The following is a 26,856-nucleotide window of genomic DNA, read 5'->3' as shown; positions in this document are numbered from 1 at the left end:
AAAACAACTACACATGCGCAAATCAAAAGAACTTAATGTATAAGCCAACATCTATTTATTAGCATTTACCCTCCCAGCGGTTGCAGAGTGCTCTGTTCTTCATCTTCGTCTTCCAGGTCTTCTTGTATATCGTGCAATTCGGACGCGGAAACAGTTTGGTTAGGTTTCGGAGGAGTTTCCAGTGCTGGTGGTGATGGGTCAGGGCCGACTGGCTTGCCTTCGGGGGGCGCGCCGCACCAAGGCAAGCAGCACTTCCAGACCCCGACCAGTGTGACGAAGTTTTAACTCTCCGATATCGTACCAATTCTGCTAGATGTAAAATAAGCGATATTATTTAAATTAAGAATAATTTCATTCGAGGGTTTTGCTCATTTTTGCGAAAATAATTACAACTAACTTATGAACTGGGCTATAAGAAAGTTTATGCTTCGTTCTACCTTCGCGATTCTCATTGTTAGCGACTGTTCAGAAACGGTATCCAGGGAGCAATTAACAGGTTCTTCAGTTGACAGCACAAGCACCAAACAGAATAAATTGAAAGTCATTTTAAAATGCAAAGAATGATATTATATTGAAAAGCAGAATATTCTTGAATGGATATATATGATAATAACAAATAAAATTATTATATTATAGTTATATAAGTTAGAGTTCCCGAACGAGAGGGTGTTGCTACACTGTTCTGAAGGGATTCAACAAGCTCGAAACCGCATTAATACTTTCCTTTCTGTTGATTTGATGAATCTGCAGTTATTTTCAATTATTATTTTCAAGAATGAACATTCTGTTATCCCTACAAGATTCTTCATTTTGATAAAGTTTTATAAAATGATGAGATTCATTTTAAAAATACCCCAACGAACTTAAGAATCTGATAAGTTGTTTATTTATAAATGTTGGTGAACTGCCTTGAGCGGTTCTTTTAACAAAGAGAAGTCACGGCATTTCATGTAAGATTCGATGATAGCAGTTTCTGCAGTTAGATACGTCAGCGTCTTTATTTAAATAACGAGAACGAAATAAATAGGATGCGGTGCAATTTGAAGGGAATACGTTGAAAGTATGTGACTGTATTATGTGAATATAAGAAAAGTATACAAGAGTTGAATGACTCAATTTACAATTGTGTTAAAATAACAATTGAATAAGCAAATTCAGAATAAACGAAGTTCGTTTCGGTTCCGATAATTTGACTCGACGAATATCAAACTATTAGGAGCTGTATCAGTGTACAAACTGCCTTAAATACTAAATCTTATCGTATAAAATAATAACTGTAAACAATTATAGAATCAGTTTACGGTCACATTAATCTTGTATATTAAAAAATTGATGATTTCCATTCCGGGTCCGTTCAGGCGTTCTACCCAACCGATTTGTTTAATTTTTTTTTCAATGAAAGGTATTGATGCACAGATCAGCCATCAACCATCGGATTTCATCTAATTTTCACCATTCTCAAGTTATACTCAAATTCGATATCCCCCTGTACATTACTTGGGAGTTTTTCGCATACACACGTTCTATCATCAATATCTCAGGTTCTATTCGAGATAGAGACTTAGTTTTGGTTTAAAAACACGCGCTGAAACACCTTTTTTCTTTTGAGTTTTTGAACACTTAAATCGGTTGAGTTGGAGAGGAGCTAGGCGCGGACATTCAATGTGGAGTTATGGATTTTTGTAGGTTTTTGGCAATTTTTCTACATTCAAAGATCTATATCTCCAGTTCTAATATAGCTAGAGAGTTCGTTTTGGTTTAAGAACACTCGCCGAAACACCTTCTTTCTTTTGAGTTTTTGTACATTTAAATCGGTTGAGTTGGAGAGGAGCTAGGCGCGGACATTCAATGTGGAGTTATGGATTTTTGTAGGTTTTTGGCAATTTTTCTACATTCAAAGATCTATATCTCAGGTTCTAATATAGCTACAAAGATCGTTTTCGTTTAAGAACACTCGCTGAAACACCTTCTTTCTTTTGAGTTTTTGTACATTTAAATCGGTTGAGTTGGAGAGGAGCTAGGCGCGGACATTCAATGTGGAGTTATGGATTTTTGTAGGTTTTTGGCAATTTTTCTACATTCAAAGATCTATATCTCAGGTTCTAATATAGTTACAGAGTTCGTTTTGGTTTGAGAACACTTGCTGAAACACCTTCTTTCTTTTGAGTTTTTGTACATTTAAATCGGTTGAGTTGGAGAGGAGCTAGGCGCGGACATTCAATGTGGAGTTATGGATTTTTGTAGGTTTTTGGCAATTTTTCTACATTCAAAGATCTATATCTCAGGTTCTAATATAGTTACAGAGTTCGTTTTGGTTTAAAAACACTCACTGAAACACCTTCTTTCTTTTGAGTTTTTGTACATTTAAATCGGTTGAGTTGGAGAGGAGCTAGACGCGGACATTCAATGTGGAGTTATGGATTTTTGTAGGTTTTTGGCAATTTTTCTACATTCAAAGATCTATATCTCAAGTTCTAATATAGTTACAGAGTTCGTTTTGATTTAAAAACACTCGCTGAAACACTTTCTTTCTTTTAAGTTTTTGAACACTTAAATCGGTTCAGTTGGAGAGGAGCTAGGCGCGGACATTCAATGTGGAGTTGTGGGTTTTTGGCATTTTTTCTACATTCAAAAATCTATATCTCAGGTTCTAATATAGTTACAGAGTTCGTTTTGGTTTGAGAACACTCGCTGAAACACCTTCTTTCTTTTGAGTTTTTGAACACTTAAATCGGTTGAGTTGGTGAGGAGCTAGGCGCGGACGTTCAATGTGGAGTTATGGATTTTTGTAGGTTTTTGGCAATTTTTCTACATTCAAAGATCTATATCTCAAGTTCTAATATAGTTACAGAGTTCGTTTTGATTTAAAAACACTCGCTGAAACACTTTCTTTCTTTTAAGTTTTTGAACACTTAAATCGGTTCAGTTGGAGAGGAGCTAGGCGCGGACATTCAATGTGGAGTTATGGATTTTTGTAGGTTTTTGGCAATTTTTCTACATCCAAAGATCTATATCTCAGGTTCTAATATATCTACAGAGTTCGTTTTGGTTTAAGAACACTCGCTGAAACACCTTCTTTCTTTTGAGTTCTTGAACACTTAAATCGGTTGAGTTGGAGAGGAGTTAGGCGCGGACATTCAATGCGGAGTTATGGATTTTTGTAGGTTTTTGGCAATTTTTCTACATCCAAAGATCTATATCTCAGGTTCTAATATAGTTACAGAGTTCGTTTTGGTTTGAGAACACTCGCTGAAACACCTTCTTTCTTTTGAGTTTTTAAACACTTAGATCGGTTGAGTTGGAGAGGAGCTAGGCGCGGACGTTCAATGTGGAGTTATGGATTTTTGTAGGTTTTTGGCAATTTTTCTACATTCAAAGATCTATATCTCAAGTTCTAATATAGTTACAGAGTTCGTTTTGATTTAAAAACACTCGCTGAAACACTTTCTTTCTTTTAAGTTTTTGAACACTTAAATCGGTTCAGTTGGAGAGGAGCTAGGCGCGGACATTCAATGTGGAGTTATGGATTTTTGTAGGTTTTTGGCAATTTTTCTACATTCAAAGATCTATATCTCAAGTTCTAATATAGTTACAGAGTTCGTTTTGATTTAAAAACACTCGCTGAAACACTTTCTTTCTTTTAAGTTTTTGAACACTTAAATCGGTTCAGTTGGAGAGGAGCTAGGCGCGGACATTCAATGTGGAGTTGTGGGTTTTTGGCATTTTTTCTACATTCAAAGATCTATATCTCAGGTTCTAATATAGTTACAGAGTTCGTTTTGGTTTAAGAACACTCGCTGAAACACCTTCTTTCTTTTGAGTTTTTGTACATTTAAATCGGTTGAGTTGGAGAGGAGCTAGGCGCGGACATTCAATGTGGAGTTATGGATTTTTGTAGGTTTTTGGCAATTTTTCTACATTCAGAGATCTATATCTCAGGTTCTAATATAGCTACAGAGTTCGTTATTTTCTATTATAATGATTTCTGATACTTATTTAATGGATTCGATGCGAGCGAAGCCGCGGGTAAAAGCTAGTATAAGATAAAAAGAAATAATTGAAGAAGGGGTTAAAGTTAACAATCTACAAAACTGACATAAAAAACGGAATATAAACACTTTGAATCACTTAACTATTCGGTTAACAGATCTTGAGAAATGAGATTGGTTGCCTTAAGGAGTGGTGAGATGATTCAAGAAATTCTTGGTTAGAATTCAGCTGAAATTGTGGATATAAAGATGGTAATCACTAAAGGATATTAGAGAAGTTCGATACAAAAGTAGGGAACAAAAGAAAATGAAGGAAATACCGAGAAACAACGAATAAAAAATGAGAGGTAAGGCTAGAAAAAGAATTGAAGCTATTCAAAGAAACAACGTATGGAGAAGAAATTCGCAGGAGGAGAATGATACAACGAATAGAACACAAAACAACCAGATGGTGTACAGAAGCAATAAGAAAAATGGTTGAACAGTAAAAGGCAACATGGAGAAATTATATTGAAATCAAACTGGAGAAAACAGAGAAATATACGAAGGAAACAAGTCAAGAAAGAAATTAAGAAAGCAAAAAAGGAAACATGGAAAGAATTTGGAGAAGTAAATGACTTAAAAGAAAATAACAGAAGCTTATAGAAAAAAAACTATTGTAAGTAGGGGAAAAAGCTACACACGGAAATTCAATATTCAAGCTAAAAATGATTGGAAAACTTCTAAAAGGTAAGTTTTAGTGAAAATATTGCAGAAGGTCTAAATTTTTTTACAACGAGCCGCTACTGACTTACTACTGATGTAGGATACAAGTTGTAACAGGTACAATTTCTTGTATATAGTGAGTTCTATTAGTTAGAGTTACGTAATCCCTTATCACAGCGGAGCATCATTATCAATTATTTATTTATTAGTACGAACTCTAACCTCATTAATTTTATCATTACTATAAATTGTCTGTATTTCATATTTCTGTTAGATTTGTGTAACCAATTGTAACTTTAAATTATTAAATCGTCAGTCTGTTAAATAAATTGTTTTTTAAAAAGCAAGTTGTCGAATTGAGTTATTTAATTATATTACTAAATATTTTTCAGAATAATTTCAATATGTTACTCTTTGTTTCTTTCATAAAACAAAAGACAACGACAAAGTTATCGAACTTTGAAGTATATAGAAGAAAGTAAATCTACTAAAATCTGTTTACTGCTATTTTCAAGATCAAATATGATGTTTACGGTCGTTTTATGTGGAAAAATGTCATTCTACAAAGATTAATGACCTTTACAAAGCTCAATATCAAATATTAACCGAATTTTGACCAAATCACGTCTTTTCCTGTGGGATAAAGATGTTTATTTTTTGTCTTTATAGCAGATATTTCTCAAGTATTAACCTATTTTATACAGTTTTTTACAAACATGTCTCTTATGACTATTTTTCAGACCAAAAATAAATCTTTTAAAGCCTCTTTTTCAAATATTAGCCGAAAAAGCCGACATTGGTATTATTTCATTTCAAAAGTATTTCACGTTACTTTCCATAATAAAATTCTTATTATAAAACTTGAGTCCAAAACTGCGAGGGTTGCAGCTTTAGTTTTGAAATATGGTAACACTGATATGAATATTGCGATCATAAAGTTTGATATTTTTAATAGTGAATCTATTCAGAAGTATTGTCATACGAGTGATATTTGATTCGTTTACAAATTCAAAAAAAATATTCAATCGCTGTGCTTCAAAAGACGTCTGTAAGATCGTGACAGGCCGCGAGTCATCGAACTATGCAATGAACCCAAAAATAAACAACAATCGACTGTATGGATCTTTGAAGGCGAGCAAATGGTTCCATTAGAACAACGTAGAACGGTTAATTCTGAATGGTACGCCAGCAATTGTTTGCCAGAAGTGTCAGGGAAATCAATCGATCATTCCTCACCACGACAATGCGAACTCTCACATATCAAAAACGTTTTTGAGCAGTTAAAACATCAATTGAAGTGTTATTGTTTGGCACCCATTGATTGCTTCTTATTTCCCCAAATCAAAAACAAAAAATAGTGAAGTCGACGTTTTTCTACACCCGAAGAAGCGATCCATGCGTTCAATTCAAACAATAAAGCCATGTCCAATTCTAAATATTTGTTCTTATTTAATGCAGTGGTTTAAACTTTTAAAAAAGTGTTTGTCTCAGTTTATTTGGTAGAAAATTATTTCTTCAAAACATGTTTATTCGTGTTTTTTGCATATTTTTCACGAAATCATTACTCGAATATGTCACTGGCTTCTGTTGCTACCAGTTCTGTTCTAAAGATAACTTCAACAAAGTTAAAAGTCTATTTACCACTTCAGTTCGATTATCTTTGGGCTGCGGGATTTAATTTTCAAATGATTCCTCTGTCGGAAGCATCATCAACTTTAAATAAGTTTCTATACCTAATCTGTAACATGTATAAGTCTTGAGTTGGTTTTTTCAGTAAAAATGTTCGTATTTTTGTTTTTCTGTTCATTTTTTTTCATTCTTGTTTCATTTTTTCAAGTTTTTTGGACTCTTATTTCCATTAAATGCGATCAGCTAACGAATTGTTTCATTTGTTCAAGTTTTTTGGACTCTTATTTCCATTTAATGCGATCAGCTAACGGATTGTTTCATTTGTTCAAGTTTTTTGGACTCTTATTTCCATTAAATGCGATCAGCTAACGAATTGTTTCATTTGTTCAAGTTTTTTGGACTCTTATTTCCATTTAATGCGATCAGCTAACGGATTGTTTCATTTGTTCAAGTTTTTTGGACTCTTATTTCCATTAAATGCGATCAGCTAACGAATTGTTTCATTTGTTCAAGTTTTTTGGACTCTTATTTCCATTTAATGCGATCAGCTAACGAATTGCTTCATTTGTCCAAGTTTTTTGGACTCTTATTTCCATTAAATGCAATCAGCTAACGGATTGTTTCATTTGTTCAAGTTTTTTGGACTCTTCTTTCCATTAAATGCGATCAGCTAACGAATTGTTTCATTTGTTCAAGTTTTTTGGACTCTTATTTCCATTTAATGCGATCAGCTAACGAATTGCTTCATTTGTCCAAGTTTTTTGGACTCTTATTTCCATTTAATGCAATCAGCTAACGGATTGTTTCATTTGTTCAAGTTTTTTGGACTCTTATTTCCATTAAATGCGATCAGCTAACGAATTGTTTCATTTGTTCAAGTTTTTTGGACTCTTATTTCCATTAAATGCGATCAGCTAACGAATTGCTTCATTTGTTCAAGTTTTTTGGACTCTTATTTCCATTAAATGCGATCAGCTAACGAATTGTTTCATTTGTTCAAGTTTTTTGGACTCTTATTTCCATTTAATGCGATCAGCTAACGAATTGCTTCATTTGTTCAAGTTTTTTGGACTCTTATTTCCATTAAATGCGATCAGCTAACGAATTGTTTCATTTGTTCAAGTTTTTTGGACTCTTATTTCCATTAAATGCGATCAGCTAACGAATTGCTTCATTTGTTCAAGTTTTTTGGACTCTTATTTCCATTAAATGCGATCAGCTAACGAATTGTTTCATTTGTTCAAGTTTTTTGGACTCTTATTTCCATTTAATGCGATCAGCTAACGAATTCCTTCATTTGTTCAAGTTTTTTGGACTCTTATTTCCATTAAATGCGATCAGCTAACGAATTGTTTCATTTGTTCAAGTTTTTTGGACTCTTATTTCCATTTAATGCGATCAGCTAACGAATTGCTTCATTTGTCCAAGTTTTTTGGACTCTTATTTCCATTAAATGCAATCAGCTAACGGATTGTTTCATTTGTTCAAGTTTTTTGGACTCTTCTTTCCATTAAATGCGATCAGCTAACGAATTGTTTCATTTGTTCAAGTTTTTTGGACTCTTATTTCCATTTAATGCGATCAGCTAACGAATTGTTTCATTTGTTCAAGTTTTTTGGACTCTTATTTCCATTTAATGCGATCAGCTAACGGATTGTTTCATTTGTTCAAGTTTTTTGGACTCTTATTTCCATTAAATGCGATCAGCTAACGAATTGTTTCATTTGTTCAAGTTTTTTGGACTCTTATTTCCATTTAATGCGATCAGCTAACGAATTGCTTCATTTGTCCAAGTTTTTTGCACTCTTATTTCCATTAAATGCAATCAGCTAACGGATTGTTTCATTTGTTCAAGTTTTTTGGACTCTTCTTTCCATTAAATGCGATCAGCTAACGAATTGTTTCATTTGTTCAAGTTTTTTGGACTCTTATTTCCATTTAATGCGATCAGCTAACGAATTGTTTCATTTGTTCAAGTTTTTTGGACTCTTATTTCCATTTAATGCGATCAGCTAACGAATTCCTTCATTTGTTCAAGTTTTTTGGACTCTTATTTCCATTAAATGCGATCAGCTAACGAATTGTTTCATTTGTTCAAGTTTTTTGGACTCTTATTTCCATTTAATGCGATCAGCTAACGAATTGCTTCATTTGTTCAAGTTTTTTGGACTCTTATTTCCATTAAATGCGATCAGCTAACGAATTGTTTCATTTGTTCAAGTTTTTTGGACTCTTATTTCCATTTAATGCGATCAGCTAACGAATTGCTTCATTTGTTCAAGTTTTTTGGACTCTTATTTCCATTAAATGCGATCAGCTAACGAATTGTTTCATTTGTTCAAGTTTTTTGGACTCTTATTTCCATTAAATGCGATCAGCTAACGAATTGCTTCATTTGTTCAAGTTTTTTGGACTCTTATTTCCATTAAATGCGATCAGCTAACGAATTGTTTCATTTGTTCAAGTTTTTTGGACTCTTATTTCCATTTTTTGCGATCAGCTAACGAATTGCTTCATTTGTTCAAGTTTTTTGGACTCTTATTTCCATTAAATGCGATCAGCTAACGAATTGTTTCATTTGTTCAAGTTTTTTGGACTCTTATTTCCATTTAATGCGATCAGCTAACGAATTGCTTCATTTGTTCAAGTTTTTTGGACTCTTATTTCCATTTAATGCAATCAGCTAACGGATTGTTTCATTTGTTCAAGTTTTTTGGACTCTTATTTCCATTAAATGCGATCAGCTAACGAATTGTTTCATTTGTTCAAGTTTTTTGGACTCTTATTTCCATTTAATGCGATCAGCTAACGGATTGTTTCATTTGTTCAAGTTTTTTGGACTCTTATTTCCATTAAATGCAATCAGCTAACGAATTGCTTCATTTGTCCAAGTTTTTTGGACTCTTATTTCCATTTAATGCGATCAGCTAACGGATTGTTTCATTTGTTCAAGTTTTTTGGACTCTTATTTCCATTAAATGCGATCAGCTAACGAATTGTTTCATTTGTCCAAGTTTTTTGGACTCTTATTTCCATTAAATGCGATCAGTTAGTGTAAGTTTCAATATAATCGTTCACGACGTTGTTAACTTTATTTTTGAACAAGGTAGCAGCAATTCTACTCATTCCATACTTCTAGAATTCGAATAAGTTTGTTTATGTTCTTTTGTATTTCTGCATAATTCGAATTTGTAATTTCCGTTACTCAGTCCGTTAATTCTATTCGAAGACAGTGAATGTTTTGTTTGTAAAGTAGATTATTCTGAAATTCTTGGATTGTTTCAAACTTAGAGTTCCCTTCATTGATGAATACATTTTCATGTTATGTAAGACAAAATAAGCTTAATTGTCAACAATAACGACATAAAGCTATTGAATCGACATTATTGTAGGTATAATTCGTCTAATATTTCAATTAAATTAAGTTTTTTATTGGAATTCATTCAGAACTACAACACAATCGTCAAATAATCAACAATAACTTTTAACCTTATACATTAAAAAAGAAGAAGAAATACATCAGACGACTTCTTCTTCTAATTTAAAAAATTTGATATCTAAAGAGACTAAACATTTCTACACTTTCAGAACAATTCTATTTGTTTTAAACGAATTAAAAATGATTTAAAATCCTTTCAAGGAATAGAAATTATTAATTCCTAATAATAAAAAGAATCATAAAGTAATATTTGTATTGTTACTTGAGATGCATGATTAGATTTTTGAAAAATTGCATTCCAGTTTTTTAAAATCAAAAATCCTCACTGGTTCACGTCAGTCGTAATAGCGGAAATGTTATTTCCGATGTTTTCATTTTGTAAATCCATAATCGGTTGATAAGGAACCCATAATTAAGAATTGTACTTAATATATATCACAAGCGAAGATAATTTCAGTAAAATTAAATACGAAGATGAATTTGTTACTTAAAAACTAGAGTAAAAGTTACATAGCGCTTTTTGATGAAAGTTACTTATAGAGCTAAAAAATAAAAAGTTGTTAAGACCAAGAAACATTCCCTATTGCCACACGTTGCTTTGCAACTTCGTAGAATGTAGTCTGAGAAGTATTTGTCTCCTCTTCTTGAAATTTCTCGACTATAAAGTCGATTATTGAAATCACTTTTTGAGCATCTGTTGATAGATGTTGTCTTTTCTTTTCAACTGTTTGGCCTTTGTGCTAGGCTCTAGTAGATCTTGAAGCCACGTTCGCCACATTCTTTATTGTTCACAAAACTTTTATTTAAGAAAAATTTGTTTTTGCGCAGCTCATTATTTGATTTGGTAATCGGTTTTCTTTGTGTAAAGTTGTTGTTTATTTATACATTCAAATGATTCACTGATTCTGAATAATATTTCGCCTGGATGGAAAAAGTTACAAACCAAATCATTCACGTATTACATCAGGTTGAAGATCGAGGAATAAGGAAGGAAAAAATAAAAAAAAAAGAAATATAATATCTACCTTTTAGTTGTGCATTAGTTTATTTTTAAACTAACTAAATTCCGATTGTAGTTCTATCGAAATGAGGATTTTATGTTGTTTATCGCGAACAAAACATCCGATGTAAATGTGAGTTATATAAACTTGAGAAGCGCGATCGGGATTTAAAACCACCAATTAAATCTATAAATACCTGTAAAGCTCTGATAATTGCACCTGTATAGGCGGTAAAATGAAAAACACTCTTTCAAAATAGAAAAACATCTCTAACGCAGAAACTTTGGGAACGTTGATAAATAACTTTTAATGTCGAAATAAATTCTCCAGGCACGTTTCTTTGTGGCTTTGCGGGAACGTCACGATTCCAAGTTTGGTTGATGTCATTGCCACTGGATGATATTATTTATGACAATGGATTTTGTGCTGATAAAGAATATATTCAAACACGATGTATCGTAATTTATGGATGCATAACTAAAATGGTTTCGTAGATTAATGGAATTCTGCGAGAAATATTATGAAAACAGCGGATTGGGACACGATGCGACTACGGGTTTTCCAACATTTGTACTGGATGATAAATTTTTTGCCGATCAGGCAGCGTCGGATTTACGGAGGGTCTAGCGGGTCCCTAGCACGTAGCGGCCACGCAAAATTACTAATTTAACCATTTTTTCCAAAATTTTTACCAGATCCTCAGTCGCCCTTCCTCCAAATCTTCCTTATCACTGAGATTCCGCCATGTTTTACAGTCTGTTCTTCCTTTGTCCAATTTTCATGTTCTTCATCCCAGTGCAACCGCTTAATTTTATATTGACGTCTTCATTAATCTGAGCTGCTATTTCTGAGCCCGTGAGTCGTCGATTATGTTTACCGTTTAATACAATACGTTTATCTTGAACAGTTGTGGTTTTTCGAAGCTGTCCTGAACGTTTTCTATCGACGAAGCTCCTGGATTTACAAGTCTGGATTTGAATTAACTTCACAAAAATATGCCTTGGTCTAAAAAGTATAAATCACAGCGCTTTCTTGCATCTCGCAGGGCAAACTGGGACTAAACTACAATCATAATCACTATTATTTTTGTTTGTAAGACATAGTTTCGACCTTCCTTTAATAATATGAAAGATAAATTTGTTAAAGTGTATTATTTTGATATTTAATGAATGGGTGGGCAAAAACTTTGGTAATTATCTAGATTAGGTTACAACCGTCCGATTTCGTTAAAATTTTAGTATGTTATAAAGAAAATAACGCTGAACAAGAATACGCATGCACATGGGGCGCGAAAATCATCCCTTCAGGTATTTTTTTGCATTTAAAGAATCAAATAATTGAAACCTAACCTAATCTAACCTACGTATTTCTCTACAAAATAAAATCCAATCACAAGCCTGGGCTGTTGTTTGATTCTACGTACAGTTTGTATATCTATTCGAATTCGATTAAACCAAGTGCCATTTAATGTATTTATTGCCCAATTGCACCACACGGTTAGTTTAGATTAAGTTAGGTTAGGTTAGGTTAGGTTAGGTTTCAACGATTAATTTAAATATTACAATCACTGAAAAATTATTACAATTATTTGATTCTTTAAACGCAAAAAGTATATAAAGTGTATAGTAAGGCTGAATTTTGGTATAATAACGTACCGGGATGAAAATTTTTTATAAAAACAACGGATCTGACCCACCAAACTTTTACGAATCGTTGTGGAACGTATCTAAAGATGGGGCTAAATCATTGGATAACTATAAGATGAAGGTTTTCGTGTTTTGGCACACTATAATCATTTTGATAACTTTTATAAATACACTCCGATTAAATCGCACCTATTTATGCGTATAAAATTAATCAATTCAAGGTCTCCTGACTCTAATAAATAGCTATAAACAACGTTACGGTCGTTTGCTAAATGTAGCTCGACGATTTATTTGCTTATTTTCAATTATTCATTTTCAATGTACCACAGAAATTTATATTTAATACGATTTACAGTTGCTAAAGTGATTTTACGTATCGAATTCGAAATGTACTCAATCTATAAATACATCTTCAATTACTTTACAAATTTTTCTAATTTATTCATTCGAAACCAGTCAAAACTTCATAGACATGAACGCCTGGTACAGTCGAGAGCATCAAGCGTTACACTTTGGAAGTCTTTGCCTCGATGGCGATTAACAAGCCCTGGTGCTTCCTAGCTATGTTTTTAGTCTTCTGAGGCTGCTCTACTGTACAGGTCGTACATGATAAAGCGATCAAAATTTTTATTATTTTTTCCGTTTCGCGAAAGAAGGAATTTGTTTCTTTTAACTTTTCTTCAACAACTGTTAGATATTGAATCCAACTATGGTATTACTGAAGACCTCTTCCAGTATTCTGCTGGATGATTGTTTCTATGACGTTGTTTCCCCTACAGTCCGCTTTTCTCTGCAACAACAACAGCTTCCTTAATAATTTCGTCTGTTACTTTTTCCGGATTTTCACGGTGGTTTTTAAAACGAAAATTGTTTTAAAGTGTTCCGAGACTTTGACCACGTCCACAGCTACAGATTGGAGTACGTTGACAACGGGTTCCATCAAAGCCGAGTATTTTACTACCAACATAATCCCGAGAATGAAAGAAATTCTGGAAGTAACCACATGCAGTTGGAAGGCACTTTTCCAAATTGTCTATATTCGCTTGTTCAACTTGTTTCGTTCATAGCTTCCAATTAAAAAGTGACTCGGTCGTAACTGCCCCCCTTGGCGACGCCACTGAACATTAAACATAAATAATAATAAATAAAATGTAGTTTCTTGTCCTCGTGAGCATGTGTTTGGCTTCATTGATAAAAAGCCTTTTATGAATATTATTTTATTTTTTTTTTTTGTAAACAAAAACTGAGCCGAACTTTTGACATAACCGTAAAAAAGCTGGAATAAATTCATTTTTAGTGGTAAAATAATTATTTTTTGCAGTCGCTATTCTAAAAAAAAACGTCGACATATCGATTGGAACAGTAATCGGTTTTATATGAAAGTCTGTCGGTAAGATATTCATAGGGCGCGTTCTCAGTCTACTCTTGAATATTTTTAATGCTTATCGGGTGAAAATCACTTTTCAAAACCACATTTGCATGATTAATAATATGATCTTTTTCGAATTTTCAATATTCACGAAAAAGAAGATGATTTTTAAGGTGTATTCACGAAAATAAATTATACAATTATATTTTCTTTTTATTCAAATAAAAAGTTATATAAATATAATAAAAATCTACGAAAGTTAGGACTGGAGATATGGGTGGCCATATAAATAAACTTTCACGTCCTATCCACCTATCAGGGTATGTTTTATCTAAAAAATGTCTAACAATTTGGAATAACGTGCCGAACAACCATCTTGTTACGACGAATGGCCAATGGTATGTCTTCTATAAGAAGTTTCAGTTCGTTTCTTAAAAAATCGAAATATCTTTCTCCATTAATCGTTTCAATAAAAAAAATGTCCAATGATTTGACCACCTAGAATTCCGCACTACACACTCACAGACCGACGACCCTGATGTTGGATTTTCTGCATCGAACGGGGTTTCGTTTTGGACCAGTAATGCATATTATGGCGATTTACTCTACCATTACTTTGAAACGTAGCCCCACCGGTCCCGAAACATCCTGAAAGTATTTCAGCATCGTCGTGTATCATATTTAATAGCCAGTTGCAAGAATCCAGCCTGACATCAAAGTAATAACGGCAGTAAGACACATTGAAGTCATCCGTTGTTACCAGACGGAGAAAAAGAGAGAAAGGGACCAAAAGCAAGAGAAAGAGAGAGAGAGAGAGAGAAAGAAATAGAGAGAAAGAAAGAGATAGAATGAGAGGGAGATGGGTATATTTGGGTAGGATGAGGGAAATTTTTTATGAAGAAAGGTTTGTTGGAGTTCAGATATGTGGGAGTTGATCCTCTGCAGGGCTGGAGTTGTGGTGATGGGTTTTTGATTGTGCTGTCAAGGTTAGAAAGAGGAAGAAAAAGAGACGACCAAGTGGCTCGAAGAAGACGAAAAAACAGCTTCAGTTTAAGTAAAAAAGGTTCGTCCCAATTTGGGAATATAAGTTAAGGTAGATTTCAGGTTGTTAGCAAAAGAATAGGGACTCAATTGTCTTCTTTTTTTCCCTGAAGCTGTAATATAATCCGATCTTGAGATATGACCGACGGCCGTACTTATTTTCCCACCCGGTACAACTCGATGAATATAGAATTGAACTAAATATGTCATATAGTGCAAATATTTGAGGGGGTTTTTGAAATAATCAGCCGGCTTTTTATTTCGGGTTACATAAATTAGTAAAATTTACTTTTTAAAAGAGTAATTGACAACATGGTAAGTGATACGTAGTGAAGTTGGCTGCAGGTGTAAACACAAAACATACCCAATAGGGTGTGTTCTGTGAATTGACAGTTTAAGTTTCTGTGTGACTGGCATTAGACATATTAATAAAAAGGAAGATATTTATTTTCGTTAAAACAGTGACGTTACATTTTATTATTACTAAAAACAGATAAAATAACAGGTCATGTGCCCAGGGCTCATCACCACCATATAAAAATATAACTAAATTAAGAAAATAAAACGAAAATTCATTACAAAGAAAGTTAAAGATGGATTTCTGAACATAAATCACTGTCCTTCAGATGAAAAAATGGAGGATGCACTCACAAAACCTTCAAAAGTATAACATTTGAGTATTTTGAGAATAAAATAGCATTTTAAACTTTGGTATGAGAAGATTTGTTAAAGGGTATATTAGAATAGGCAACATGCTAATACGTAGTGAAGTTGGCTGCGAGTGTGAACACAAAACATACCCAATAGGGTGTGCTCTGTGAATTGACAGTTTAAGTTTCTGTGTGACTGGCATTTGACATATTAATAAAAAGGATTATTTTCGTTAAAACAGTGAAGTTTCATTTTAATAATACTAAAACCAATTAACACAACGAGGTATACGTGGTTCATTGACGTAAAAGCAGTATGTTTGGTCTTTTTTTAATGTATCAATGAAAGAGATTTGTATCCAGTTTTAAATGACTTTGATGCGCATCATCTAAAATACCTCCAATATTATTCACACACATCTGAAATGTGTTAATTTTTAAAAAAGTGTTTGCCAAATAACCTGGCAATCGCTTCAAGCGCGACTTATGCACTTATAGTTAGAAAAAAAAAATACCTGGCGAAAGCGTGTGAAAATTTTGGAAGAATGTCATGGAAATCGTTCGGCGTAAAAAAATTGGAAGTATAAATACCGTTGAAAAAAAAAATTATGACATAACGATATACATATATATATACAAACACCCTTCTCAATATTTTCTCTAAAATATGATTTAGCGAGATCATTTTTCTCTTTAATCAGATCAAGGTGAATTTTTTAAACGTCTCCATCTGTACGTTTGGGATTAGTCCTACTTGGTATTTGTGGGTTATCCTCCTAACAGCTACGATTTGGCGCTCAATGAATTATTTTTGCTTATTTTCACTAATTTCTGTTGCTAAGGCAAGTGAAGAAGCATGATTTGGAAAATAGTTTTTCTGAGATTCATTTAGTAAAAAATAATGGCGAAATATTTCATTTTTTAAGTCGGGTTCAGTCGAAAACGACTTTTGTGAAATGATTTTACCAGAAAATAGCCTTTATGTGTTCGCTTTTATCAAAAATTGGATTATTTTTGGATTATTTAGTAAAAAAATGTATGGCTGTTTATAATTTTGAAAATTTTGAAGTGTTGGATGGATCAAATTTCGTTAAATTTAGTCAAAAAGTGTTGTTGTATATTGAATTTAGTCGAAAAAGGCCTTTATCAATTTGGTTTGATCCAAAATTGTCTCAACTTCAGGATATTTGGTGCAAAATCGTTTTTTCGAGCCTAATTTTGCTTTTTGCATTTTAATTTGGCAAAAATATAGCATTTATGAGTTGACTTTGATCAAAATTTGTCTTTCTTCCTTTTAATTTTTTGGAGAATTGTTTTTTCAATTCAATATTGTCAAAAAATGACTCTAAAGTCTAAAGTTTGGCTAAAAATTTGTTTTCTGTGTTTAATTTAGTCAAAAAGGGCTGTTGTATATTGAATTTATCCAAAAAATGAGGTTTACTAGTTTACTCTGGCCAATAATTTCCTTAACTTCATAACATTTAGTAAAAAATGGTTTTTTTTTCATCCTAATTTTGCTTTTTGCAAATTAAGTTAAATTTGGCAAAAATATGGCCTTTATAAGTTGACTTTGATCAAAATTTGTCTTTCTTTATTTTAAATTTGTGGAAAATTATCTTTTTCAGCTTAATATTGTCAAAATATGACTCTAAAGTCTAAAGTTTGGCTAAAAATTTGTTTTCTGTGTTTAATTTAGTCAAAAAGGGCTGTTGTATATTGAATTTATCCAAAAAATGGCCTTTACCAGTTTACTCTGGCCAATAATTTCGTCATCTTCGTAATATTCGGTAAAAAATCGTTTATCTAAACTTAATTCTGCTTTTCTTCGATTAATTTATCGAAAAAAATCTACTATGAGTTGAATAGAGCCAAAAAATGACTTTTATGCGTTTACTTTGATTATAAATCATCTTAACTTCGAGTAATTTGGCGGGAACTGGTTTTTCGGAGCCTAATTTTTGCTTTTCTGAACTTAATTTAACCAAAAAATGAACTTTATGAGTTGATTTTGATCGAAAATTCGAGTAATTTGGCGGGAACTGGTTTTTCAGAGCCTAATTTTTGCTTTTCTGAACTTAATTTAATCAAAAAATGAATTTTATTAGTTGATTTTGATCGAAAATTCGAGTAATTTGGCGGGAACTGGTTTTTCAGAACCTAATTTTTGCTTTTCTGAACTTAATTTAACCAAAAAATGAACTTTATGAGTTGATTTTGATAAAAAATTCGAGTAATTTGGCGGGAACTGGTTTTTCGGAGCCTAATTTTTGCTTTTCTGAACTTAATTTAACCAAAAAATGAACTTTATGAGTTGATTTTGATCAAAAATTCGAGTAATTTGGCGGGAACTGGTTTTTCAGAACCTAATTTTTGCTTTTCTGTACTTAATTTAACCAAAAAATGAACTTTACGAGTTGATTTTGATCAAAAATTCGAGTAATTTGGCGGGAACTGATTTTTCAGAACCTAATTTTTGCTTTTCTGTACTTAATTTAACCAAAAAATGAACTTTATGAGTTGATTTTGATCAAAAATTTTCTTCCCTTCTTATTTTGTAGAAAATTATTTTTATTTCAACTTAAGAAAGTCTAATTAAAGACATCAAAGTCTAATTTGGCAGCCAATTTACTTCTCTGTGTTTAATGTGATCAAAAAAGATTATTGTACTCTAATTTTAATCAAAAAAATACCAGAAATTATCTTAACCTAGTAGAATTTGATAAAAAATGTTTTTTGTGAGGTTAATTTTATCAAAATCCAATCCCCGAACGACTACATAATCTAAATAATTCCTCAAACTTACGAAAAAAAAAACTTTCCAATAACATCACTAGGGACCAGTCCGTTTCGGAAGTTAGCACCTAATTTTCATATATTTTCAACAACAATTTCTCAAAGAATATTTCACGAAAGTTATTAACGCCCTTCTGACATATCTGATTGATTAAGGATTCAACTTGTTGAAAGTGAAACACAAAGAAAGAGACGTAAGTTGTAAACATTGTTTTTACACCCTGACTACATAAATTATTCTGGGGTAGATTGATTGAAATAAGAACGTGTTGGTTAGCAATCTAATTCAAATTCAAACACATACAAATACTTTTTTATGCCATTATATTATTTTTTTCTTTGTCAGGGTTCAAATATACACAATATATAAATCTGATAACTAATATCTTAACCGTCGACTAAAAGAAGTGATACGCCTATGGATTACGAATTCTTCATCATTTTATTACTCTTTCTTTCATCAAAATAGACTATAAAGCAGATTTTCATCTAAACATTCGTTCCAATTTAAGTTACAGTTGAAGCATCCTAACGAATACTTAACCAAAGATCACATCGAATCGGAAAACAGATTTTTTTCCATACCAAGTCGTTGTTCTGTTGTTATAAGTAACGTTTTACAGCTACGGCTATACTGATTTATTTACAGTAGCGAAAAAACCCTGCAATCGTAGTTCATCGTTCCATCAGGCTCGTTATTTCAAGAGGACGATCCAAGAAGTACCCGGTCCGACTTAGATATGGCGGTAGCTGCTTGAAAAAGGCCGCTGTATTAGAAAGTACTCAATCTGTACAGCATATGTTCAAAGTTTGGAGACGCCACGTTGTTTATTATTTGTTTGGCAGCCATCAATAGTGAATTTGTAATCAATACAATCAATATAAAAGCTGAACTGCTCAGGTAGTAGAGTTTAAACGGGGCCGTAGTACATGCGAAGACCAGCATGGTGGGTCCGTCACTTCACACCTGAACCAAAAGAACAATCGAAATGGTTTCGAAAGGGAGAACCGGTTCCAAAGAAGACAAAGACCGTTCCATCTCCAGGCAAGGTTTTATTGGGATTCGCATGGGATAATTTTCATTGACTAGCTTGAAAAAGGAAAAATTATCAACGGCGAGTAAGATGCAACGTTCGAGTGAATAAATCAAGCAAAAACGGCCGCATTTGGCTGAGAAGAAAGTGTTGTTTCATCAAGATAAAGCACCAGGTTACACATTCGTTATTGAGATGGCCGAAATTAATAAATTAAGGTTTGAATTGCTACCTCGTACACCTTATTCGCCAGATTTAATCCCCCTCGGATTATTTTCTGTTTCCAGATTTGGTAAAATGGTTCAGTGGTTTTTGAGTAGCTCGACGATCGAACTTATTGAACATTGAAAAAGTGTATGGACCTATTTTCTTTTTTCGAATTTTTTTTGGTCGCTTTAAATGTCGTTTTCACCATAAAATATATGATCCGTAATATTGATGTCAACGTTTTATTAAAATCGTAGAAATATGATAAAATTATTGCTTCTTTTACTATTTTTTCTCTCCAATTATTGACCTCTTCAAATATTTTTCTGAAGATCTTTGATAATAAATCTAGAGCCGAGTATTTTCTCGATCGTTTTCACGAATATCCCGCAATATTTTTAGAGAAATTTCAATAGTTGACTAATGAATTGGTATCAAAAACTGTGCAAACTCTTTCGTGAATAAACTGCTATACACCAACATAAATTGAAAAGTAAAAAAAATTGTTTCAGTTCTTAATTCTATACGGTTACAAAGCCTATAAAATAAGCGACTTATTATATTAAATAGCTGACGTACTTGGGAAGAGAAAACACGTCTACGGCGAAGGGAAAAGGGTGGGTAAACCACTACGGTTTAATTTCGTGCAGATAAAAGGGAAAAGGGCAAACCGCTATGGCTCAGTTTCCTTCTAGTTAGATAACACTAACATAGCTTAGATCTTCGAAATCTAGTCCCGAAAATTGAAGTCTCATTATTTTAAATAATAATGACGTTTAAAATGAATTAAATCAAAAGTTGCTATAATAAGGCGTATTAAAACCATTCAAGATGTTTGTTCGAATCGAAATTTTGACTTTTATTCACAACTTTCACAATCATAATCATAATAATCAAAAATCAAGTCAAAATTGAATAATAACGCATTACTTTGATTAAAGTAGGTGGAGCCAATGTTGCATCGACGACAATATAAATAATAAGTTATAACGAGAAAAAAAAATGACTAACAAGAATGCTCTTTGTTTTCATGATCATAATCAGCAAGAGAACGGATGCTACGACCACTAGCGTGCTACTTGAGTCGATTTTTTCCATCACGAGTCTATATATGGCGTATTATTTAACGAGAATAACTCTAGCTCTAGATTCCGCATTCCACACCCTATATCTCAAAAACGGTTTGATATATAAAAAAATTCTATACACAAAAGTTGTAGAAAATTTCATTCTCTATAATATTTATAATAAACTTAAATAACGTTAAAGCTATAGGAAATGAGATATTTCCAATAAACAGTTTTTATAAGTTTTGATACATATATTGATTTCATAAAACTTTTGTCGAAATAAACTTTTTTACTTTTTAATTCCAAGATAACGTACCTACGTAATATAACTGTCTAATTTCCTCTTTAGTTTGTTAGAGTATACAAAATAAAAATTACGTCAACCCGTTTCAGTTTGACTGGTTTGCTCGTCGTTATTTCGAGCAACCGAAGGAGTTTGTAATAACATTTGTCGGTACTATCCAACCAATTAGAATTGTTTAATATATACAATTCGGCAGTATCATTATTCAGCAAAGAATAACAAGCAGCCCCGAAGAGATGCAAAATTACCATACTGAGATAGCTAATAAGACTCCCTTCGGCTCGTAGTTTAAATATTCATGATTTAATTATGTAAAAAAGGTAGAAATATTGGTAGGGAACTAGAAAATAACCAGAATAATGTTCAGAAATTATAATATTGATGGTAATTTGGTAGAAATGGAGTATTTTCCCCCTTGGATTGCGTTAAAAACACTTAAATTGTTGATAACTGTTTATAACATCTGTGCATTGCGCTGGTTTGGTTGCCTACATTCGATTGTATAGAGCTATTTGATTTAAATATATAAGATTTATATATTTAAATTTATATGAATATACAAATAAATGTAATGTGATTATATAAATATATTTTACTAAAAGAATCGTTGTTTTCATTCTTAAAGAGAATAAAAATTAATTTTCACGTTGATGAAAACAAACCGTGTAATGTTGATTGCCTACATTTGTATGAATGAAAGCTTTGATTAAGGAAGGGTCAAATGGTAACAGACAAACTTTGAAGGTCACGTCTTCTAAGAGAATTTTATGGATTATAAATTATGGATATTGTTAAATTGTCAAATGAAATTAAGAAATAACATTAAATATTCGATTTGGTTTGATAAAGTAATTAAATAAAATTTTATAGCAGCAAAGATTCATATCTATATTTATAGAGATGAAATTGATAGTCCGTATTTGAAAATTTTCAATTATGATCACTGATATTTAGGTACAAAGGAAGTGTTTGGTATACAGTATAATCGTTTTTAATATAAATTAGTAATAGAGATTTTGCGTGATAAAATAAATCAAGACTAATATGGTACAATGGAGATTCATCAAGATGTTTATTAACATGCGTCGTGTAATGTTGATTGCCTACAAACCACCGACAATATCGATTGAAAAAATATCATGTGCGCCTATGAAATTAGGGTGCGAGTATTGGCACCAAACACGCCCTTTGTCATTTTGTATCTGATTCATGTTCTTTGTTATCCAGTTTATATTTTGCTATATTAATAAAAAGTAGAAATCTCTATACGAAAAAACTTCATACCTACGTTGAATTAATAAAGTTTGTTATAAAAAAATATTCGTAAAAGTTATTTTTAATGTTTATATAAGCCCTTGAACTCAGGTTTATCGTTAACGATTCAACAGCAGAAAGAATCATGAGTAAATAATCGTTCGGAACGTTACGAATTCATAAGATACCGATTACAGTCACATTAATATTTATCGAGAGTTTTTAACTAATCAATACTTGAAATAATACATTTAGTAGATTCTGAGTAATCTACAGTGTGTACTACGTTGAGCTAAAGACATATTGTATATTATTGTATCAAAACTGGGATGTTTTCTATATTCTGTTCTCGCAAATGATCCACAACTTTGTTGTAATGAAACGTTTTCAGACGAAAAGTAGCTTTGTAAGTGTTAGTATTCTTAAACGAAATCAATCAATCACAGCTACACATTCTCGTGATAAATGGCAGGGCCGGATTCAGATTTATAAAGCCCGGGGCTAAAATAATGACGGGGCTCCCTTGAGAAATTCGGAAACCATTAAAAAATATAATATATAATATAATATAACTTAGTGATCAACGAGAAAAAAAAATAAATAAAACACTTGGTAATGAAAGACAATGAGAAAACGAATTTAACAATAATTTAACCAACAGTTACCTAGATTATCTAGGTTAGGTTATACCCATCCGATTTCGTTAGAATTTTAGTATGTTATAGAGAAAATTATGCTGAAAAATTTTATGTATATTTGTAAAACGGGGAAATCATTCCTTTACTCAGTTTTTCAACTTTGAAGTTACAAAAAAAGAAAATTATATACATCATAGTTTAGCTTCGCATCTCTAACCTAACCTAACCTAACATAACCTAACCTAACCTAACATAACCTAACCTAACAACGAATTTTAACTTGGAATATTGATAGAATATCAATCAATAAACAGCAATACACAAAAATTCATAGAATTTTACCTTTTTCATGGTCAAACACGAATAAAAAAAACAAATATTAATAAATCTACTAAGGATAGTCGTATGTAAACAACTTAAACTAAATTCTCTGCAAATTTTATGATACATGATGACATCATTAGGTAATGAAGACATATACATGTATATTCTTGTTAATAAGAAGAAACCATTGCGTACCAAACAAGGACTGTACAGCGGATGATCCAACAATTCGATGTTTTGACATTTAAAAAACGTTTTTGTAGGAATTGATGTGTGACAGCTCGCATTGACGTGTTGAGAAATGATTCGTCTTCCTCGATTGGTCTCCCTGATTTTTTCAAACACTTCTGGCAAACAAGTGCTGGTTTACCATCCAAAATTGATCCTTTTACGTGGCGATATGTCCAGTTATTTAAAAAAAAAACAGCTTCGAAGTGCTTCGTGCGCAAACAACTTTTGTTCGATTCGGCTCGTCGTGAAAATTCGATTGTTGTTTAGTTTCGATCGATGATCAGTTTACGCACATCATAGATGTTTTCTAACACAACAGTAGATGGTCGGAAAGGTGTGGAAAAATCGAGAAAAAATGCTTAGAAGTACTTCGGAAACAGTACGAGAGAATAACTGGTAGAAGACTGAAAAAAAATGGAAAGAAAGTTGAAATAACTCGAATTTAAGCATCAAATAGATCTATAGAACTGATATTTAATAAACGTTTAAACTAAAAATGTTGTTCGTGTTAATAAAATATCATTTTCACCTTATAACTGATAAAGCGAGGGCTGGAGTACTGATAAACACTCTTATCGGTTATTTTTGAAAGGGGATGTTTGTGTTACAAAAAGAGTAGATAATAAATTTCTACTTAAAACTCCCAAAACATGTTTTGTCACCAGATTCTTGCGCAATTTGAAACGGTGCGTTCGCGGTACTAATAAAACACGTTCAGGATTCGTGGAACACAGATTTCCGATTCCGAACGTGTTCTGAATACGTCCTATGTATCCTCGGAACTCGTTAAGAATTCATAGAAAAGTAACAACAAAATCTGGATTATAAACTATTATGTAAAGAACTAAAAAAAACTATCAAAATTAGGTTAATGTTGCAGAAAGTTTAGGACTACTTCTTCTGAACATGTTTCGAATAAAGCATGTGCGTTCGAAAGATATTCAGAATTTATTCCAAAGATGTTCAAATTATCCAAAAACTGCACATATTTGAGTAAATAATTTTGAAATAGAAAATGCTGCAAATGGCGGCGTTTCGCTTGGGGAAGATACATGAGAGGATCTTACAGCTTCTACAATATGTTTCGAGATTACTATCTTCTTCCTGATCGAATCGTTTAAATAACCACCAGCAGTTACGCTGGATTGCAATCCGCCATTGAAGATCACCAGTTTTGTTGGAGACAATTGGTTTTGTACGAGTTTTCTGTGTAAGTTTCAAGTAGCCTCAAAAACTTAGCGATGTCTTGAATCAATCTACCAAATTTATTGATACCAAAAAACTGTTTTATGCATTATATCAAAAATTAAAGGTTATAATAGGTTGTCGAGGTTTTCTTGTTTTGTATTGACGATTATTGCTGAGTTTACGTCTTTGATATCACTTTGAAGTTGTACGTCGTCTTGGTTGTCGTTGTACTGTTTTTAAAAATGTTTTACGTTGTCACTGGTTAGGACTTTACTGTTTCTTTCTTCAACAGAGCATGTTTTGCTAGTAGCGTTCCACGGAGCATAAATTACATGGATCACAGAGTACTGGATTTGTATTTGGTGCAGAGCTTACTAAAATAAGTTGTTAACACATTCTCAGAAAAGGTTAGGTTAGGTTAGATGTTGCTGAGTAGCAGCAGAGGTTCGGGGAAGACAAGCTAATTGCTAATTGTTTGTTTTTATAAGTTTTTTTTGCAAAAGATAAGTATCGGAGTTTATCCAAGCAGATAACTGTTTTTGGAGCTCCGTACCTTCCGCGAATTCCATTAGTGATTATAACTTCTGGAGTAGAGTTACTATCTTAAAAAACTTTAGCACAAATTATTAAATTCATCATTTTCAGCTTTGTTTTAACATTAAAATAAACCGAGACTTCTAGGTATTTGCAAGAAATTTCTATTTGCTTGTGGGACCTGTCATAAATTCATCGAAAATAACATCGGAAGATTAAGATGTTGTTCTACGGCTTTAGTATTTTTATTACAATCGTAATACAATGTAACCATCAAATACTACAGTTACTCTATGTCCAAAATGTCTACGTACGTACTGAACATATTTGTCTATGAAATGTTTCCTCGTGGTTTGTCAATATCTAATATTACTGTTTGAAAACAATCGTAAATGGCTGACTTTTGTGTTTTACGCATTCCAATATCATCAAGCATCGACAACAACAAAGCAGTCGTTGAAATAATAAGACAGGATCAACAGGAATCTTCTTATCGTGAACTTTGACAGTACTACTCATAGCTAATAGAGGGCACGTTCAAATTTAATGTTATCAAACGTCAATCCTGTTATTTTTGACATGCGTTGACGAGCTTTATGACAATTTTGTCATCTCCAACAATTCCACTGGCAATAGATACAATTCTGTTGACTTCTGGAAAAGGATCATGTAAAGAAAACCACTCTAGGAGGCTTTGTTTGTCTTTCTTCTTTCGGGAATCACTTGCATCAACGTGCTGATCTGTTGTATCTTTAGCTAAATCGTTCACAAATAGCATTCGTTGCATGCTTATACCCATTTACTTATGTCACTATCTGTCCACAACTCAATTTATCTCAACGTCTAATCGTGAAAAATGAAAATAGAGAATTTTTGACGTTCGTTTATATTCTAGGAATTTTATAATTTGTATGTATTGAGACGTAAAGGTTCAAAAATGTATTTAAAAGTACATTTACTTGGTTATTACGAATAAAATATTTGTTTTCAATTCTTTCAACCGCTATATCACGGAAATGGCAATAGTTATGAAAAAAAGTGTGGATACATTTTTTGTAGAGAATCGAATGATCTACAATTTTTGTCTAAACTATTTTTGCTGTAAAACTGACCGTTTATCTGAAAAACGCGAAAAACCTATTTTTGCAAACTTCCACCAACAATAAAATTTTTTGCACTAGAGGGATTGATGGGGACTTTTCATAATTCATTTATAATAGTATTCTGAATATTTATACCAATTTTTAGCTCTATAGGAATTTTTTTGTAACCTCCAAAGTCTTAATTGACTGGACTAAGGATTTCATTTTGGTTTTAATTTACCAGTCTATATACATATTCATATCTTTTACAAGTTTTCAAATTTTACTGCGATGAACTGATATTTTCTAATTAATCAATATATAATTTACTATATTTTAACTAAAAGAATATTTTTGTCATCGGTTTAAAAGTGAAATTTGAAATATTAATCGGCGAAGCGCTCCCTATCTGCGGACAGAACAATTACGACATTGTGTGGAAATAAAGACACCGGTATGGCTTTCGTTCATTTCCGTGTTAAAATTTTCGGAAAAAATTCAAATAGGTACCTCAAGATACGTGAATTTGCGCACACACAAACTATAAAATCGACAAAACTTATTAAAAAATCAGCTTTTAATCTAATTAAAAGTTACACAAAGTATTTAGTTCATTAAACATTGTTTCAGACACATTTAATGGAAATGTTCCTGTTTTTTTAAAGGTTTTGTTATTATAAGAGGGTTTAACTCAATTTTCGAGATGTGACAACACTGATGTGAATATG

General features: G+C 32.3%; 1 protein-coding gene across 9 annotated transcripts in view; it reads right to left on the bottom strand.

Annotated features, from left to right (window-relative positions):
* The window catches only part of LOC130440507 (cAMP-specific 3',5'-cyclic phosphodiesterase), a 266,092-nt gene that overhangs the window by 218,960 nt on the left and 20,276 nt on the right, over nt 1-26,856 (bottom strand). For 4 of the 9 annotated variants that reach the window (XM_056773714.1, XM_056773718.1, XM_056773720.1 and 1 more), the window contains exon 2: nt 70-306. The exons of 4 other annotated variants lie outside the window; for them this stretch is intronic. The gene's annotated coding sequence lies outside the window, so the exon portion shown is untranslated. Of the gene's footprint in view, nt 1-69; nt 310-26,856 lie in introns of all 9 variants that reach the window. One more of the 9 variants, XM_056773721.1, reaches the window with a different exon arrangement.

This window comes from Diorhabda sublineata, chromosome 2 (genome assembly GCF_026230105.1).
Source record: "Diorhabda sublineata isolate icDioSubl1.1 chromosome 2, icDioSubl1.1, whole genome shotgun sequence".
NCBI lineage: Eukaryota > Metazoa > Arthropoda > Insecta > Coleoptera > Chrysomelidae > Diorhabda > Diorhabda sublineata.
Note: the sequence above shows the minus strand (reverse complement) of the source record. Positions and strands in the feature narration are given on the sequence as shown.